Raw genomic sequence first — 14459 nt, forward strand, 5'->3', positions numbered from 1 at the left:
TACGTTTTTTGGTCGATTCTGGTCACCATTTTATTCAGTACTGCAGGCCATCTACCGTTACCCGGCCTCTTTTTCATCATGGCCTCGGGATTAAAAAAATATCCAAATTGTACCCGACAATGTCGATAACTGACCCGCATAACGTTTGTGTTTTACGCCTGGGATCAGGCCACGATGTCCGTGCTTGTACAACTTGTGCCCAGTTGACACCGAAGGGCAGGCGTGCCTGTTTGGATAAAATGGAGGAGCTGTTTAAAAAAAATCATTCCATCGACATCCTCAACATCGTCACTGAAGAAATCATCACCCTCTGTTGAAAAACATCGAGGAAAGAAAAAGGCCGATGACCATTCGTCATCGGCCCCATCCGGATCTTTGATAGCGTCTTCATCAATATCCACTAGGGAACATCATGAAAAGAGATGCCTTTGACACTGTTCTGTTTCCGTTCCATTGGAAGAAACGGCATCCGCATTGGCACCGAAGGACATTGAGCCAATGCCGAAGCGTGTCCAGGTACTAGAGCCGCCATGCCCCTCTGTACCCGAGATACCGAGGCGCTGTTGCAACCATTGCTTCCCGATGGCTTCACTCCGCCTACCTTTCCTTTTTGGCGACCCCTCCTGCTCCTCAAGGATGCCTGGCTGCCACGGAGTCCACCTGCCATCCTCTCCACGCTGCCTCCTGCCATGTTCTCCAGGGCGTGCGCGCCGCGGGGCCCTCATTCTTATTTCCTCATTGGTGCGTTCCTCAGGGGCATCCCCCTGTGATGATGTCACGCTGCCCGGATATTTAAGCCTACTGTTTATTGCTAGCTGTTGAGTTAGCTACTCTGCCTTCCAACGTCTACTGGACTCTTTCTGCTAATGGGGTACCTGCTCCTCAGGGGCCTCTTTGCTTCTTTCAGGTCGCTATCAGATAACCGGTACTCACTCCTTGAGGGCCCATGCTTCCTGACCCGCTGCCTGCATCTATCTCCTCTTCTTCTTGGAAGAATTCGCTACAGACACCATCTGTGAGTACTACTATCATCCACTCCTCAGAGCTGTCTCCCTGGAACCAGGTACTCACTCCTCGAGGGCCTGCCTCCGTTCCAGCGCCAGTGCCATCTCTTATGTGGAACTGCTGTGTGAGTACTTTGCCAACAAGTCTCTCTGCTCCCAGGGATATGGTACTCGCGCCTCGAGGTCCAGCTCTCCCTATATTGGGGCTCCTCCATATTGGGATTCTGTGACTGTTCTATTGTACTCACTTTCTCAGTTCTCTCCACTACAGCACTGATATCGGAGGAACTGCTGTTCCAGCACCCTGGAGAATACTAGCCCAGCCAGGCTACATCTTCTACTCACTACTGCCATCTCTGGTGGTTTCTCAAACTGTCTAAATAAAGAACTATTTGTGTTTGTGTGTCCAGAGCTGAGCCTGACCTGTGGCCCCTCACGGGACTTCCCCCCGTGGGCGTGGTCAGCTGTCACAGAGTCCAAGGGTCTACCCAAACCTCACTAACTATAACAGGCGCTCTCCACCGGGATCGGTGGTAGAGACTGTGCCACCACGCTTAGTCGTGGAAGTGCCAGTAGCGCCTTCTCCTGTGACAGTGGACCCATTCCCAGTCTCCAGGGAAGAAGTGACTTCCATGGTTCAACAAGTGATCGTAGAGGCTTTTCAAAAATTCCAGCCTCCTTTGATGCCAGCACTGGTACAATCACCGGCACCGACACCAGAACCGTCGATCTTTCAACCTCTCTAAATAGAATCGACGCCTTAATCAGTGTTTTTCCAGCACCGACACCAATGCCTCCGATGGCTCCCCCGATGCAGCCCTCGACACCATCGATGCCTAACCATCCACCGATGATTCCTTCAATTCCAATTCCAGGCTCATCAGAGGATGATGGAAGGGAACTCCTTCCCGGGGCCATCGGATCTTGAACACCCCCATGCACTGACATTACCTTCGATGCCACACCCGGATCCATCGATGCCTTCACTTTCCAGTCCATCAGACGATGCGGTCATCGATTACCATCAATGCCTTTTCTGCCTCCTTCGATTCCCCATTGATGCCTTTTCTGCCTCCTTCGATGCCTAAGCAGATTCCAAGTCAACCATCGAAGTCTGCTTCTAAAACAAAGCATCCTCTTCCAAAAGACAACTTGGATCCCTCTGGATCACATTTTCAACCTCACTATAGTCCTTCGGAGGATATAGACACTGACACTGATACCAAAGATTTAGAATCAGAACCTTCTCCACCAGAAGAGAGGAGGAAGTCCTCTCCTGAGGACCGATCTTTTGCAAATTTCATAAAGGAAATGGCGGATTCAATTCCCTTTGAATTGCTTACTGAAGAGGATACAAGACACAAAACTTTTGAAGTGTTACAATTTTTAGATGCACCAAAGGAGGTGATGGTCATACCCATTCATGAAGTGCTTCTGGAACTTCAGCATAGATTATGGGAACATCCTTGCTCTGTACCTGCTGTAAACAGAAGAACAGATGTAGCATACCTGGTACAACATACCTCAGGTTTCCAGAAACCACAATTGCCACACCACTCAGTGGTCATTGAATTGGCTCAGAAAAAAGCCAGGAAGCAAAAACCACACTCTTCTGCCCCACCAGAAAAGAGCAAAAGTTCTTAGATGGCTTAGGAAGAAAGGTTTTTCAGGGATCCATGCTGGTGTCTAGGATTGCGGCATACCAGCTCTATATGAAGCAATAACAAAGAAACTTGTGGAAACAAGTTCAAGATATTGCTGTTAATCTCCCTCAACAACAGCAGCTGGCACTAAACAATCTCATTGCCAAAGGCCTCGAATCCGGCAAACACAAAATATGGGTGGCCTACGACTCCTTTGAAACATCCGCCTGTCTTTCAGCAGCTGAAATCAGTTCACGGAGGTGGGCTTGGCTCAAGGCCTCGGACCTCAGGTTAGAAGTCCAAGAGAGACTAGCAGATCTCCCATGTACTGGAGACAATCTCTTCAGAGAAAAAATTCAGGACACTGTCTCCCAACTAAAAGATCACCACGAGACACTCCATCAGCTCTCCAGACTGCCATCGGATCAGTTGTCTTCAGTACAAAAACCCACCAGAAGGCCCTTCTAGAAGCCTAGAAGGTACTATCCACCTACTTCTTTGGCACGTATCGTCCACCACAAAGAGGATGTCCACGCCAGCCAAAGCAGACAAAAACCCAGCCACCTCCACAAACAGGTCCAGCAGCTGGTTTTTGAAGTACTTCAAGAGAACAGAAGCCTCTCCATCAATCCCTTGCCCCACTTACCTGTAGGAGGCCGACTCCATCATTTCAAACACCAATGGAGTCTCATCACCAAAGATCAATGGCTATTAGCCATACTGAATCGGGGATACCATCTCAAATTCAAAACAATACCCCCGCATTCTCCACCCTTTCCACTTTGGACAAGCACTGTCATCACATCTCAACTTCAAGTAGAACTCTCAACTCTGCTGACTACCAGGGCTATCGAACCAGATCCCAGGTCTCAACAAGGCAAATGGTTCTATTCCCACTATTTCCTAATTCCAAAGAAAACAGGCGGCCTTCACCCTATCTTAGACCTCCGCAATCTCAACAAATTTCTTCAAAAAGAAAAGCTTCGGATGGTATCCCTGGGAACCATCCTTCCTTTGCTTCAATGGGGAGATTGGCTCTGTTCTCTAGATCTTCAAGACGCTTATGCACACATATCCATTTCCACACAATATCGCAAGTACCTATGATTTGTCATGGGAAAACATCATTACCAGTATTGAGTACTGCCATTCGGACTCGCTTCTGCACCTCGAGTATTCACAAAATGTCTATCTGTGGCTGGTGCACATCTAAGAAAAAACAGCATTCACGGTTTTCCCTACCTAGACGATTGGATAATCAGGAGTCCATCCAGAAAGGGAGCTCTGTCTGCCTTAAAAAGCACAATAATACTATTACACTCCCTGGAATTTCTAATCAACTATCAAAAATCCCACATTGAGCCGTCTCAGCTCCTCACATTCATCGGAGCAGACCTCAACACCACAGTGGTGAAAGCTTTTCTTTCAAATGACCGTGCCAACAATCTAGCACGCTTGGTGAACTCAATAACCAACTTCCAGTTCACCTCTGCCCATCAACTTCTAGTGCTACTAGGACACATGGCCACTACAGTACATGTTACCCCTATGGCAAAGTTAGCCATGCAAAGAACTCAATGGACTTTGAAATCTCAATGGTTCTAAGCTTTCCAACCACTGACATACACAATTCAAATCACCCACCAATTACGCTTTTCACTCCACTAGTGGACAAATCAAACTGCCTTGAAAGCTGGGCTCTCATTCCAGCAATCAACTCCACAAGTCATCTTGACCACGGATGCCTCCAACTTGGGATGGGGGGCGCACATCAACAACCTTCAAACACAAGTTACATGGACTACACTCAGTGAATTCTCAGATAAACTTCTTAGAACTTCGAGCAATGTGTTATGCCCTTTATGCCTTCAAAGAATGCCTCTCAAACAAGACTGTGCTGATACAGACAGACAACAGTAGCAATGTGGTACATAAACAAACAGAGAGGCATGGGCTCTAATCTGCTCTGTCAAGAAGCAGTACAGATTTGGGCCAGGGCTCTCGAGCACTCTATACATCTCCGAGCAACTTATCTGGCAGGCATACAAAACGTTCTAGCAGACGATCTCAGTCGGCATTTCCATCCCCACGAATGGTCTCTGGATCCTGGTGTAGCGAGCAAAATCTTTCAACGCAGGGGTCACCCAACCATAGACCTCTTTGCGTCCAAACTGAATCACAAAGTGGAAAGATTCTGCTCCCTCCATGGATGTCGACACGCGTTCCCCAGGGACGCCATTGCTTGCCCCTGGAACACAGGACTTCTATATGCATATCCTCCGATCCCGCTCATATCCAAAACTCTCGTGAAGCTACAATGATCCTAATAGCCCCGTACTGGCCTCGACAAGTATGGTTTTCCATACTCCTCGACCTCTCGATCAGAGAACCAATTTGCCTGGGCACAGCGCCCACTGTCATAACTTAGAATCAGGCAAGTTGTGTCTTCCCAACCTGCCAACTCTTGCCCTAACAGCTTGGATGTTGAAAGCTTAAATCGGCAACCACTTAATCTTTCAACTCATGTCTTTAAAGTTCTTGTAGCTTCACAAAAGCCTTCCACACATAAATCTTACCACTCTAAATGGACCAGATTTATCAAGTGGTGCACGCAAAACGGGTTTGACCCTTTCTCTTGCCCCACTCCTTCTTTATTGGACTACCTGTGCCACATTTCGGATTCTGGTCTACAGACATCTTCTGTAAGGGTACACCTAAGTGCCATAGCAGCATACCACAAGGGAAAAGGGGATGCACCGATAATAGCGCAGCCCCTAGTGAGTCGACTTATGAGGGACTTACTCCACCTTAAGCCTCTCATTCGACCACCGGTTACTGAATGGGACCTAAATTTAGTGCTAGCGAGGCTCATGCGATCCCCGTTCGATCCTCTGCACTCCTGTGATGAAAAATTTCTTACCTAGAAAATATTTTTCCTCATAGCCATTATATCTGCTAGGAGGGTCAGTGAGTTACAAGTGCTTGGCACATACTCACCCTACACAAGGTTCCTGCATGACCGAGTATTCCTTCGCACTCACCCCAAATTCCTACCAAACGTTTTAACGGATTTTCACCTTAATCAATCCATAGTCTTGCCTATTTTCTTTCCAAGGCCACACTCTCACCAGGGTGAGAGAGTTTTGCACACCTTAGATTGTAAACGTGCACTAGCATTTTACCTAGACCACACTGCAGCCCATAGAAAATCCACCCAACTCTTTGTTTCTTTTGACAAAAATAAACCAGCAGTTGGAGTGGGAAAACAAACTCTCTCCAACTGGCTAGCAGACTGTATCAAATTCTGTTATGAAAAAGCAGGCATTCCTCTCCAAGGGCTAGTAAAAGCACACTCGGTAAGGGCTATGTCAACATCGGTAGCACATTATCATTCAGTGCCTATTGCTGATATCTGTAAAGCTGCAACTTGGAGTTCTCTTCACACCTTTGCAGCACATTACTGTTTGGACAAGGAAGGATGACAAGATTCAGCCTTTGGATGATCTGTCTTAAAGAACTTATTTCCAGTATAGTCCCAACTCCTTCTACATCCAACCTGCTGTGATTTCAGGCCTCCTCATTTTTTTTCCCAACAGTACACCAGTTGTTGTGCCGTTGCACAAGTTGTATGCTGTTGGTCCAATACAAGAATGACGCAGCCTGTAGCTTGCTAATCACCCATATGTGAGGACTATTATCCTGCTTGTACTGGGATAAAGCAAAATTGCTTACCTTGTAATAGGTGTTATCCCAGGACAGCAGGATGTAGTCCTCATGAAAACCACCCGCCGCCCCGCAGAGTTGGGTCTGAAATGTTTTATTATTTTATTTTTTTCGCTCGCACTCATTGCTACAAATGAGACTGAAGGGAGACCCTTGTGGCTGAGAATATCATGGCATGCTGGGCATGCTCAGTGGGCTTAGTATGCCAGTCAAAAGTTTCTAGAAACTTTGACAGAAGTTTTCTGTGTCAGGGCTCCATCGATGATGTCACCCATATGTGAGGACTACATCCTGCTGTACTGGGATAACACCTATTACAAGGTACGCAATTTTGCTTTCTCATTGAAATTATTGTCATTATTGAAAGGTTTGTTTGTTCAATAATTACACTTGTTTTCTAGAGGTGAAGAACCTAGAAAATTATCAATTTGCCAGCAAAATAAAATCCTTTAATTTAATTGTAAAAGTACTTCTAGGTGTGAAAATTATCTCCATACTATCTTTAAAAGTGGAAACCCCAGTAGCCTTACCATCTGGCTACCCATGTCATAATGCCCAAGACATGGGTATTGTGCCCAAGGGTATTTACACTTGGAATACATCTTGTCTGAGCTTCCAAGATAGTATTTTTAAGCAAGGTCCATGCCTGCTGTAAACTCTTAACCTTGGCAGCTGTTCCTTTTAGTTTTTCCTAATCATTTTTCTCATCTTATCATAGTTATCCTTTCGAAAGTTAAAAGCTATTGCAGTATAATTATTTAGTGTTCTTCCTCTAGTAAAGTCAAATTTGATTATGTTTGATCATTATTGTTAAGTGATCCCAAAACCATTATTTCTCACACCAAATCATGTGTTCCAGTAAGGATTAGGTCTAAAATAGTTCCCCTCTTGTCGGTTCTTGTACCAGTTGCTCTATGAAGCAATCATTTATTTCATCTAGGAACTTCGCCTCCTTAGCATGTCCTAATATGACATTTACCCAGTTAATAATGGAGAAATGGAAATTACCCATTATCACTGTGTTGCTAATTTTGTTAGCTTCCCTAAATTCTGTTAGTATTTCATTGTCTGCCTGCTCATTCTTCCCAAGTGGATGGTAATACACCCCAATGCTATTTTATCCCCCTCTTCACATGGGATTTCTATCCATAAGGAATCTACAGTATATGTTTCTGCTGAACTTTTATCCTGTTTGACTCAATGTCTTCTTTAATACATATAGTACTACCTCTCCATCAGTTTGATCCATCCTATCATTGCAATATAACTTGTACCCTGGTATCACAGTGTCCCATTGTTTATCCTTCTTCCACCAGGGCTCTGAGATGGCAATTACATCTATCTATCTTCATTCAGTGCTATACACTCTCCCATCTTATTTTTTATGCTTCTAGCATTTGCATAGAGATATTTTAAAGTATATTTTTGTTTGAATTAACAAATATTCTACATTTACCGGTTCACCATTATTAACATGTGTATTAACCCCTTCAAAAAAATGTAGCAATTTGTGAGGCAAGACTTCCCTTGGGTAAATCCATACTGACTGTGTTACATTAAATCATGTTGATCTATATGTTCTGTGATTTTGTTCTTTAAAATAGTTTTCATGATATTTTCCAGCACTGAAGTTAGGCTCACCAGTCTATAGTATCCCTGATCACCACTGAAGCCCTTTTTAAATATCAGGGTTACATTGGCCCCCTCCAATCTTCAGGTAGCATGGATGATTTTATTGATAAATTACAAATTACTAGTAATAGGGTCTGAAATTTCATTTTTTAGTTCTTCTAGAACCCTGAGGTATATACTATCTGATCCAAGTGATTTTCTACTCTTCATGTTCTCAATTTGGCCTATTACATCTTCCAGGTTCAACTTGATATGGTTCAGTTCATATGAATCATCAACTTTGAAAACCATCTTCAGAAGGGGTATCTTCCCAACATCATCGAACAGCTATCCTATGAGGAAAGGCTGAAGAGGTTAGGGCTGTCTGTTATGACCATGGGGCCTTCGAGTCCTGTTGTAAAATCAGAGGCAAAGTCGCCTGCTCCTGGGAGATTGTGAGCCCTTGAGTGATGGTGCGGCTCAGGGAGGAGCCCCAAGACACACCATGAGAGGTGAGTATGTACAGGCACAGATGGAGCAGGAACAAGGCTGGACCGGAAACAAGGCAAGGAATGTCAGCAACTGGAACAAGACAGGCTCAGCTCTCCACTAGACCTGCATGCACCAGTGAGACCCAGCAACATAATGCTGGTCCCAGGAGTAGTCCTCTGGCCACTCAGTAGCACTTCTGGACCCACTGCTTGGGAACGACGAGTGTGTGAGACCAGACAGAGGCTGAGGGCAGGAACAAGATGAGACAAGGACTTGGAATTTGGAAGACTCAGACGAAAACTCAGGATACTTGGAAGACTCAGACAAGGACTCAGGATACTTGGAAGACTCAGACGAGGACAGGTTACTTGGAGGACTCGGACAAAGACTCAGGATACTTGGAGGACTCGGACAAGGTTATGTGGAACATGGAGGACTCGGACAAAGACTCAGGATACTTGGAAGACTCAGGATACAAGACTCAGAATTCGGATTTCAGGAACAGACCTCGGCATTAAAAACAAGGGCCCTCCAGAGACTTGCGCTGCAGACATGAAGACAGGCCTTGTGTCACGAGGCACCCTACACAGCCCCCCATAGGCATGTCACAGACCACATTGGTGGCATGCCCAGAAAGGTGGACAAGCAAGGAACCTGGAAGCAGGATGAAGAGCCAAAGGCGAGGACATCAGGACCAGGACTGGAACACGGAACATCAGGGACATCTGGAACACGGAGCATCAGGACTTGGAACATCATGACTTCAGGACGAGGAACATCAGGACTTGGAGTATCAGGACTTCTGGAGAGGAACATCAGGACTGTAGGACAAGGAATAGACAACGAAAGAGTTCAGACGAGGAACAAGACCAGGAATACCAGACTAGGGAGACCAGGAACATAAAGAACAAGGAACACGGAACCATATGGACAGGAGCAGACCATGGAAGACCTTGACTGGAGAAGAGGAACATGGGCGCCCAAGGAACCCCATTCGAAGGCCCCAAGGAAGTAAAGCTGAGCCCTTTTATAGGGCTGGACTAGGGCAAGGACTGATGAGATCATCCAGTGTGGCTGTGGGCTTTTCCTGCCGCTGGCCCTTTAAATATCGTGAAGAGGCATGCACCCGCACCTAGAGGAGTCCAGGGAGGCAGAAGCCTACAGTGGTGTCCTGCCACGTGGAAGGGCAAGGCTGGAGGCAGCTTCCTGCTGCAAAGACAGGAAACGGTGGTGGTGCTCAGGCTGCGTCGGTGGAGGCAATGGCAGCAGCGGCTTCCTGCCGCTTGGAGAGGAATCCTGGCGGTGGCTCCATGCTGCGAAGAGGAATGTCGGTGGCACTCAGCTGTGCAGAGAGGTCTGAGGTGGCGGCACTCCGCCGCGAAGAACAAGGCCCCGGAGTTGGCGGCGTCGGGCCGGGTGCAGTAGTGAGTGGAGGGCCTGCTCGTGGGATGGGCTCGTGGAATGTTCAGCTTGGAGAAGAGATGACTTAGGGAGGATATGATAGAGGTCTTTAAAATCATGAGAGGTCTTGAACGAGTAGATGTGAATCAGTTATTTACACTTTCGGATAAAAGAAGGACTAGGGGGCACTCCATGAAGTTAGCAAGTAGCACATTTAAGACTAATCAGAGAAAATTCTTTTTCACTCAACACACAATTAAGCTCTGGAATTTGTTGCCAGAGGATGTGGTTAGTGCAGTTAGTGTAGCTGGGTTTAAAAAAGGTTTGAATAAGTTCTTGGAGGAGAAGTTCATTAACTACTATTATCAAGTTGACTTAGGGAATGGCCTCTGCTATTACTGGCATCAGAAGCATGAGATCTTCTTAGCTTTTGGGTACTTGCCATATTCTTGTGGCCTGTTTTGGCCTCTTTTGGAAACAGGATGCTGGGCTTGATGGACCCTTGGTCTGACCCAGCATGGCAATTTCTTATATTCTTTTCTTGTATTATTATAAGAATGTCCTCTGCATTTACTGACATAAATTTTTCAGTCGTTGCTTAGATAATCCAGCAACATACAGCTCAGGAACAAATGATTCCTACACATTTATTAATGTCATATCACACTAATAGGATCCATTTATTTTTGCAAGAAATTTTAAACACCAAATTTAATAAATATTTATATCACGATAGAATCAGTATCATACAAGCACTATACTACTGCCAGCTGGCTGTGAATATGCTAGGTTATAATCATATAGCAACTGATTTTCTTGTAAATAAATGGAGAAAGCAGTTGGTATATCTTTTTAACCTGCCACATTCACAGCTAGTTGGTAGTGGTATAGTGCTTTTATGATACAATCTTCGTCCCACAATAAATACTTTATAAAATTTTCCAGTGGCTAGAAGATATAAATAAAGAAGCGTGGTAACCCGTGATAAATTTGGTGTAACATTTTTGCATGGGAGCAATCTGCACGTAGAGGCAGTTACTAACCTTAACAGAAAATATGCGGATATCTATATCTATAATGAATGTGTATGAGATTGATTTGCATACAATGAATGCATGCAAATCTATCACATGCATATTTATTGTGGATATCCTAAAAATCTTGCCTGTTTATGGCTCTTGAGGACTGGAGTTAACCATCCATGGATTAGATATTCCATCTCTCAAATGAACCATGCCTCATGAATTATGTTACGCTGGAGGTGGACCCTTGGCCTGTACAGGATTGGTACGGCCCTCTGGTTGGACCCAGAGAGTGCCTGCTCCCAGGAGGCGGAGTACACGAGGCTGGCTGGAGCTTCGCCAATAACAGTCCTGGGTTTCCGCAGGTTGAGCCCTTGGGTACCCGGACCACCTGGACTTAGGTGGGCCTCGGATGGTCTCCCGGAGAGGTAGCGCAGGGATGTGCCCAACACAAGCAAGGGTGTGCGGCTGATGCAGAGAGGATGGACCAGGCCTTAACTGGAAGCTCCGGAGACCTCAGGGAGGTAACTGTTCAGGAAGGTTCGCTGGGCGAGGCAGGCAGCGCCTGCGGGCCTAGTTGGATGAAGGCCACAGTTGGAATCCAAACAGGTCGGTCTGGTGGTCATGGTAGGCCAGAAGAGAGTGTCCGAGTGAAGCGCAAAGGTCAAAGCCAGAGTATTTGTCCAGAAGTAGTCAGCCAAAGCAAGGGTCAATACCAAGTTCACTCTGAGCGTAGTCAAGGCAAGCAGTGGTCAGTTCCAGGCAGCAGATGAAGAGAATAGTCAGGCAGGCAGAGGTCAGTACCAGAGATCAGTCCGAGAAGATACTACCTGAGTAGGGACACAGGAACAAGGAAACGCTGGAACAAGGAGATGCTGGAACAAAGAAACACTGGAACACAGGATAGGCAAACTAGTACACCACGATGTCGACCCAATTGCCAAGGCGAGGTCCTGGGGCCTCGCTATTTATGGAAAGTTCATGTGACGTCACCGGTCGGCGGCCAAGACAGGTTTCCCGTGCTGATCCTTTTAAAAGGAGTGGCGTCAGCTGCACGCACACCTAGGTGCGGGGCCGAGGTGGCCAAAGACGCGGAGCCTCGACGGGAGCTCTGCTGTGAGGCCTGTGGAGTGGAGGAAGCTGGAGAGGGCCATGGTGAGCATCAGGGATGCCGGGAGTTGGCAGTCGCGGCAAGACCGGAGCTAGTGGAGGGAAGAGTGAGGTGAGCAGGCCCGGTTGTGGCACCCATGTGGCCAGGGCATGCAACAAATTATGACCAACTGTTTAAACAATATAATGTTCCTTTCCAGAGGTATAAGAATACAACTAATGGACCATCATAATAAGCACTACCATGAATCACCGTCTTTGCTTTTTATTTAATCATTGGTCTAAATCTTTCATCATTCTTTCTAAATTTTTTATTTTGCAAATAATACATTTCCATGAAACCTCAAATGAATTATTTATTTTGGCCATAGTCCATACTTTCACAGCCGTTGTATTCTTGGCATGTCGCTTGACCCATATAACAAAAAGCTTGACACGTGTTTCAAACCACTAAATCTGCATCAGGGATATTCCTTGCTTGTTTCTTCATATTTGTAGGTGCACTAAAATATGAAAGGAAAGTTTTGGCACCAAGAAGGAATCCTATCATATGGGCTATACTGTCACCATCATGCTTATCTAATTTGAGGAGAGTTAGAAAGCATTCAATGTGAAAACCATCATCAAGAAACACATATCTTACAATAACAGTTAGGTGATCAAAATGTGAAAGATTGGGTATAGCTTCAACAGATAAACTAAAGTATCTGCTGCTTTCAAGTCATCCAAAATTGTTTTTTTTTATTTTGTTAGCTATAATCTAGATGAATTCATCATTATCACATATTATTATGGTTTCCCATAATAATATATTATTATTATGAAGGTTTCCCAGAGCCAGCCTATATTGTTTAAATGGTTGGTCCATAATGGGACAATAATATCAATTTAAAGTCTGTTTTCCCTCTTTATTTTTTAACCAATTATGTGCAATTTTAAATTTAGTATTTTGGGAGGGGGGGGGGGGTTGTGTGTATATGCCTCTGAATCTGAGGTTCTAAAATGTAATTTACTTAGTTTGTATGTAAATCCGGTTGTGCCACCAGCTGCTGCTGATAGTCCTGCGGTTCTTAGCTGCTGCTCTGGCTGCTATCAGTAAAGTATCTGCCACAGGCCCGTTACAGATTCTATGTGAAGTAGGTTGATGATGAGAATCACTACATTTGTTTTCAAGAAGGAAAAAAGGAAAAGCTCCAAGAGAAAGGAAAATCATAAACTATAATAAAATGCATTCCTTGGATATAAAAGTGCCGATTTAAACATATTTATGGTTGATGCGCCTACTTTTTAAAGATTAAAATAAACCTTCAGTGAAATAACTACAGAAGATTTATTGTAGGTACATATAAACAGCTTATTTCCAAAGACAGATATAAGAATCTGAACAAGAGCATCACCATATAAACAAATCAATAAAGCCTCTTAGTAAAGGAGATATTTTCATATGTTAAGTAATATAGAGACACAATTGCAGAGAGATTTGAAGTGAGCAAACTTTAAGTATACAAAAAAAGGTTGAAAATCTCTTCTTTCTGGGTCACAGACTATCATGAGATTTGACCTACAAGCTATATATCTCCTAGCCAGGCAAATTACTTACACTGGAATACTTCACAAACAACAGAAGCTTTACATGTCCCATGAGGCATTACAAATACAGGGGATTTACACTTGTGCAGATTTGATTTGGATGGAAATGAGCCTCCCTGGGAAGTCTACTCAAATTGTTTAGATCATGCTTGAGAAATGACCTTATAGTTCTTGTACTTAATCTGGGATGAGAAGGAAGATTTGCCAGTAGTCTGATTGTCTAAAACCTCATCTAGTGACTCCTCTTTCCATGCCACACAATTTATCAGTGAAATGTTAGCAAAGACATTAATGGCTTATATAGCCATATTTAGGTATTTCATCTTTTAAAATTATGTTTAGACTGATTAAAAGCTTAGACTGCAAGCAATGTAGACGTAAGTCTTTAGAACATAATTTAATTTTTATAAATTTTATGTAAATCTTACGTTTTTATCTTTGACTTTTCTAGCAGTATAGTAATAATTAAAGAGCTATAAACCTGGTTAATAAAACATAAGTACTTCTGGGGGTAAAAGTTAGTTAGGGGTTCATCTGAGCGGGATCTATTATATATACATTCCCTGATGAGCTCAGAAGGGATTTGCAAGCTCTATTAACTCATGCATATAAAACAAGATAGCATTTTGTTTCTAAGCATCAGAGTCACAACATTAAGGCAAAAATAAAGGCTCCTTTTTCTTCTCAAAGCTAAACTAAATGTGACTCTTTTGCTCTCTTTGTGGCTGTTTGTCTTAGTTTTCAGCGTAAAACTATAGAACCCAGGCCAATTTCCATCTTTGCCGCTCACTATGTAAGTTTGAGTTAGCCATTTAAATGATACTTGTTAAATATTTGGATGTAGAGACTTGCAATACTTAGCT

The sequence above is a fragment of the Rhinatrema bivittatum genome, chromosome 1 (assembly GCF_901001135.1).
Source record: "Rhinatrema bivittatum chromosome 1, aRhiBiv1.1, whole genome shotgun sequence".
NCBI classification, from domain to species: domain Eukaryota; kingdom Metazoa; phylum Chordata; class Amphibia; order Gymnophiona; family Rhinatrematidae; genus Rhinatrema; species Rhinatrema bivittatum.